A 6,930-nucleotide genomic window follows, 5' to 3' on the forward strand; every position below is an offset into this window, starting at 1 on the left:
TCCCTACCCTGGTGCTTTCTGGGAAAGTCAAACATTCAAATGCAGTTTCTGTTTTTGTTAAAACTGTCTTTGTACATGTATTGTTCCCATATATTATTTTATCCCAAGTTCTGTCCATTAGTAAGTAAAATTCTCTGGGGATTGAGCTCTTTCTCCAGATAACTTCAGTTTCAAATGTCTATTTTTTTTTTTTTTTTTTTGCTGTGGGGCATTTGTGCTCATAGGAGCAGGACAGAGAGGTGAGAAATCACCTCCCAGGGAGGATGACCAGGACACATCTCTTCTCTTCCATTCTCCTCTAGAGATTTTGGGCATGCACACATACATGCCCAGTGTATTCCTTAAGCTGCCAAGACCAGGACTTGGACTGCATAATCAGCCATATGGTATCCAGTGGTCTTAACTACCAAGCTAGCACTTCAGGTGTTCATTCTTCTTGCTCTCATCCGAGTGCCACTCAAATCATCCCTTTCTTCCTTGCTCCCACAGAAGGCTCTGCTGTAGCAAAGAGCAGCCTCTGTTTCTCCAGGAAATACTCGTATTTTCCCCTCTTACTATTGCCTTCTTCAGGAGAGATAATCTGTTGTCATAGAAATAACACAGGCTTTTGAGTCAGTTACTCAAATACATTTGCAGTGTACCAGGCACTGCTCAAGGAGATGGATTACAAGGGAGTTTGATACATATCTTGTATTAAGCTTATATTTATTTAAGTGGGAAGGACAATGAAAGTGTTTAAAACTGTCTAAGGTAATTTCTGGTGCTTCCAAGTACGATTAAGAAGATAAAGCAATATAATGGAGGGAGCCCTTCAGGATAGCAGGAAAGGCCTCTTTGAGATGGTAATATTGGAATCTTTAATGGAACGATGAGAAAAATGTAGTTATGAGAACATTTAGGAAAAAACACTTCTCATGTGGTTAAGAGGGGATATCCATAGGCACCTTGGTCTCCCGAAAGTCATGAGGGCTCCAGTGCATGGAGTAAAACTGGCCTACAGGATCAGCATCTGATAGTAAGGGGAGTCGGAATATGGAAATTTGAGAAGGGAGGGAAAGAGAAGTGACCAGGGCTCTAGGAAGAATTGAATGACTTTGTTGAATGCTTAATTCAGACTTATCGTCTTCCATTTGAGATGTGTCTGGTGATTCTGGTTGTGTAACTCTTCTCAGACTATTTTCAGCTGCTCTGGTGGGAAGGAGGAAGTAAATATTTGGGAATTCTAGGCAAGTGTAACTATGGGAAAGAGAAGAGTGTTGTGAAGAAGTGGTTGTTAAATTGAATCATGCAAGCTAAGCTGGGGAGGGAGGAGAGCAATGACATTTTGACATTTCAGGGGCTGTAAGGCCTGAAAAAGTGATAGGGAAAACAGACAGGAGGGCTTGCTGTGGGTGAAGATTTGATACAAAGTATGAACTAGAACAAATCAGCTACAATGAGTACAAAGGGATGCTTCTTTCAAATGTAGAATTTATATGTGGTAACAGTAACATAAATAATTCCCCACTTACAATAGTTTGACTTATACTTTGTGATTTTAGGATTGATTTATTAGGAACTAACTGCATGGTAAGTTGACAATCATCTGGATTTAAGATGTTTGACTTATAATTTCTTGACTTTCTGATGGGTTTACTGAGGCACTATTAGGTCATTGGAAATGTCATGACATAGTTTTCTATGCAAAAATGTGTTGACTTACCCAACGACCCAATAGGTGCATTATGACAACTATATATGCATATATATGTATATGTATATATGTGTATATATATATATATATAAATATTTATTTACCTTTATTTATCATTATTATAATTTTTAAAATTTGCTACAGGGCACATATACTCACCGAAGAGAGACAGAGAGAGAAAAAGTGAGAAAGCCAGCTGCCAGGTCCAGGACTCGAATCATAGTCGGTCATGTGAGAGTCCAACACCTTAACCACCATGTCACCTACAGCCTCAACAACTGTATTTTTGACTTACAGTTGAGGAACTGATAAGCCCACTATATTAATAACAAAAAGTAATAGTAACTTACGAGCACTTACAATGTGACAAGCAATATAGTAGGAGGTTTATGTTCTAGAACTCATTCAAACTGCAAAGACTCTGAGGAACCACCCATTTAACAGAAGAGATATGAAACAACTTTTTCATGTCACATAGATAGAAAGCAACTGGGCCACTTTACAAAATGAAAAGCAAATCTTTTCATGGGGTGTGGCAATGTGAGTGAGTGGGTGAAGTGGAGTGAGAGAAAAGTTAACTGGAATGAAGTAGGAGGTTGTGGACAGAAAAACAAGAATAGAGAATAAATGATCCACATAGATTTTTCAGTCAAAAAGAATTGAGAGGGCACGAAAATAATATAGTGATTCTAAGGGATGGGCAGCTAGACGAATAGAACTGGGAAAGAGCCTACTTCAAAACCAGAGTGAGCAGTGTTAAAAATGTAGAGAAAAATATATTTGCACCAAGCTCAGGCTTCTGGCATATGCTATAGAGATGCTAAGAAAGAGCAACAGCCGAGACACGGGCAGCATGCAGCACTCGAGAGTGAGTTACGTTCGTGGGGCCATGGCTTTGCTTTTGCACGCGCCCTGTGGCAACCAGTGAGGAAACACAGCCACTGGCTAGTTTGGAGGGCAGTCTGCTGACTCCTGCATCCTCGTTCCCTCCCACACATGCATTTTCTGGTGTTCATACCATTAATAAGAAGCCAAGGATGAAAAAAATGTTTTTCAGGAGGTTATAAATATTTTTGCTAATATTTATTTAACATTTTTTCTCTTATCCAAAGGGTTCTTTTTTTTTTTTCCCCACACATTACCTGAATGTCTCATTAAGCATCATCTCAATAACAGCAGAAATACAAGAAGCAGAGGTAGAAAGAGACTTGGGCTTCAAGGCAGAATAGCATGATCTGAATTCTGGCTTTGTCATTTAGGAGATTGTTTTTCTTGGCAAAGTCCTCTGAGCTCCATTCCTGTGAGAAGGGAATAATTTTCTATTTCAAAGCCTGTCGTATTAGTAGAAATAATAGGTAAGCTAATAGATATCTTGCCAGTACTACATAAAGGTATTTGAAAGTGTTCATTATTAATACGTATATACATAGTTAGATAAAAGCATATAATATCAAAATATAAATTGTCGAATGTAAAAATGAATAGTTAACATTGGCCACTGAAGCTCAGTGGTTCTAGCCTTGAGTGATGACAGAGCTGTATATTTTTCTACCAGTGGTACAGATATCAGTTGTTTGTTTTTTTAATTGTGATTTCTGCCGTTTGGCCGGAACCACCATCTTCCAGAAATGAACCAAAATGACGAACACAAAGGGAAAGATATATGTTCTCTAGGCCTTTTAGAAAACATGGAGTGCTTCCTTTGGCGACATATATATGGATCTACAGGAAAAGTGATATTGTAGACATCAAGGGAATGGGTACTGTTCAAAAAGTACTGCCCCACAAATGTTACCATGGCAAAACTGGAAGAGTCTACAATGTTACTCAGCATGCTGTTGGCATTGTTGTGAACAAACATTGTTGTGAACAAACAAGTCAGGGCAAGATTCTTGCCAAGAGAATCAATGTGGGTATTGTGCATATTAAGCATTCTAAGAGCAGAGATAGCTTCCTAAAACATGTGAAGGAAAATGACCAGAAAAAGAAGGAAGCCAAAGAGAAAAGTACCTAGGTTCAATTGAAGTGCCAGCCTGCTCCACCCAAAGAAGCACACTTTGTGAGAACAAATGGAAAGGAGCCTGAACGTCTGGAACCTATTCCCTGTGAATTCATGGCATGTTGGGTGTTAGAAATAAACTAATCTGTGGTCTATAAAAAAGAATTGTGATTTCTGGTTGCATATACAATTGACATCTTTGTGGGGTACAGTATGGTATTTCAAAGCATGCATATAGTGTGTGAGAATCAAATTAAGGATATAGACTTATTTATTTTATTTGGCATTGAGCATTACATTTTGTACACATTGAATAATAGATCTAGCTTTTTATTATTTTTTTAAGACTTAGATTGCTATAGGGCACATGTGTTCACTAGAGAGAGAGAGAGAGAGAGAGACAGAGAGACCAAAAGAGAAATCACCCTCTGGGGGAGATGGCCATGCCACGATCCCTTCTCCTCATGGGATTTTTGAGCACACACACACACATACTCAGCATGAGTTTTAAGCCAGAGTCCAGGATTTGAACCATGATCGACTATGTTGGAGTCCAGCAACGTAACCATTATGCCATCTGCTGGTCTCTAGATCTACTAGCTTTTACATTTTTATTTATTTTTAATTTGCAGAGGGTATGTGCTTACCAGAGAGAGATTGAGAGAGAGAGAAAGAGAGAGAAAGAAATCCCCAATGGGATATGGTCATGCCACAATCTCTTCTCCATTTCTCCAACCTCTTCAGATTTGGGGCAAGCAAGCACATGCACCCAGTGTGTTTTTCAAGTCACTGTGGCCGGAATTTGAACCATGGTCAGCTTTTTTGGACCCAGCTTCCTTAACCACTAGGCAATGGAATGAGTTTGCTTTTTTTTCTTTTAAGAATGTATTAGATTGTCAGTGATAGTTTTTACTCTGTAGTGGTAACCATTCTATAACCTGTTCCACTTGTAGAGATCAGTTTGATACATAAAGCAACGTATGACAGTGTACAAAATAATACTTACGTGTGCCAAAAAAGTAAAACAAACAAGACAGTGTGAACAAGATGAAAATGGTGATTAAATAACGCAGAAAATATGGATTGAGTAAACAGAGAAAAATCAGAATCCTGGGAAAATTTATGAAAAACAAAAAAACAGAGCATTAATGTCAAAAGAAAAGAAGGAAGGAAATGCATGCTGCAGAAAGACAAGACCACGGATGGCCTGGCACAGTAGGAGAAGCACATCTATGAGAAATGGAATTAAGCAAGTGGAAATGGACTCAGAAAAGAAAAAAACTATTGGAACAGAACAGCTGGTGACTGAAAATCCAGTGAAAGCCAGTTCAGAACCAGGATTAGAGAGCAAAACAATTTCTTAAGATAGTGTGTTATTAACAATAAACTGCCTTGAAAGTGGAAATTAAATGATTAAGAAAACTTAGATGGTCAATTTCTTTTAAGTTTTATTTTTGTTTTAGACATTATCTAAGGTTTCAATGATGTACCTGGATGAGAAACTGGGCAAAGCATTATCATCTACAAACACAATTGCACTTTGATGTTTGACTCTCTCGAAGTCAGAGTTTCACCAATTTCTAAGTTTTGGTTTGATAATTTGGACGTAATCAGAGTATTGTGAGTTAGTTTAGTCTAAGCTTGCATGTTGTTATTTAACATAGTTGCCAATGATTTTAAAAGTCCTTGACTGCCAAGATGAGATCCTAGAACATGTTCCCTGATGTGGCCTTCCCCGAATTTCTTCTTCTTCACAGTTATAAATCTGGGATGAGGCCGAGCATGTCAGATTTTTGCTTTTGTTTACTCTTTCTATAATATTTAATCACTAGACTTCACTAGATGAACTTACTGCAGACAAGATGCAGAGATGGATGGCTGCTTCGAAGGACAGTGCTTTGAAGCTGTTTTTTTGTTTTTGATTTTGTTTTGTTTTATAATGTGATGTCAGAAAACTAGTGCTTTTTGGTAAGAGCCAGATGGTAAGAGCCATTGTTATCACCCTAACAACACAGCCTATAGAGCTTGGCAGATGACAGAATTTTCAGCCACAACTAAATCTGAGTATCTTTTGGAAATCATCAACTAACTCCCTCACTACCTGGAGATCAAAGTTCTTAACATAGTAAACAAGAGCTTTTCCAGTATCCTTACAACTCTCTTCCCCGTGCTCATAATCAGCCAATCCCATCTAAGGAACCTGTAATCAGACCACACCAGATCAACACAACATGCATGTCTCCATTCTGAGTCTTTGCAAGAGCTCTTCATTCTTAGAAGTTTTATTTTGCGGGGCCGGCAGGTGGTGTGGTGGTTAAGGACGCTGGACTCCCACATAGCAGACAACAGTTTGAGTCCCGGACCTGGCAGCTTTCTCTCTCTCTCTCTGTTTCTTCCTAGTCAAATTGAAATAAATAAATAAAGTTAAATAAAATAATTCTTTGAAAAAAAGTAGAGAAAAAATATTTAAAAAAAGAAGTTTTATTTTGCAACACCCTACTCTACAGAGAAACTCATACTCATCTTTTAAGGTGCGCACTGAATACTTAGATGCTGAAAAAAATAAATGATCATTCTAGAATTACTGGAGAGGAGGTGTTATACATTGGTTTACAAAGGATGAGACACACTCAGAGAGGACAAGACACTTAAGATGGATAAATAACAAAGCAATGAGAGAAGAACCAACAAGTCCGGTGAAGAAGGAGAGAATGTAGCAGAGAGGAAACAATGCTCCACTAAAGAGACATTCCAGTTTACTAGCCAGACTTCTTCATAAACAGGCAAATTGAAAAACAAAACAAAACAAACAAAAAACTAAACTCACTGTAGAATGACAGAACCGAAATATGAATCTCCCCTGGTACCTGGAATGTTGGTCACTAAAGTTGTGAGGAACTTTAGTTCTACAGTTCACGGACTTTCAGTGAAAAAATTTTGCCCCCATTCATTCCCTGGAAAGTCAATGGCAACTTTTCAGAATGCAAATAACTGAATCATCAAGTAGATTTGAACTTCTGGATTTAAATCTAAAACCTCCAGCTCACCCCTTAGAAACACATAGTGACATAATGGTTGTGTGATACCTAGACACTCTTTTTCTCTCTGTGGCCTATTGTACAAAAATCCTAGTCCTTCTCTTTTGAGGATTCAGTTTCATTCAAGGCCAATCTTGTAGACTGAAAGTCTTTTGAAAACTTGACTGAGACAGGACGAGCAGTTAGTGTAATGGCTATGT

This window comes from Tupaia chinensis, unplaced genomic scaffold, assembly GCF_000334495.1.
Source record: "Tupaia chinensis unplaced genomic scaffold, TupChi_1.0 Scaffold000074_1, whole genome shotgun sequence".
Taxonomy (NCBI): domain Eukaryota; kingdom Metazoa; phylum Chordata; class Mammalia; order Scandentia; family Tupaiidae; genus Tupaia; species Tupaia belangeri.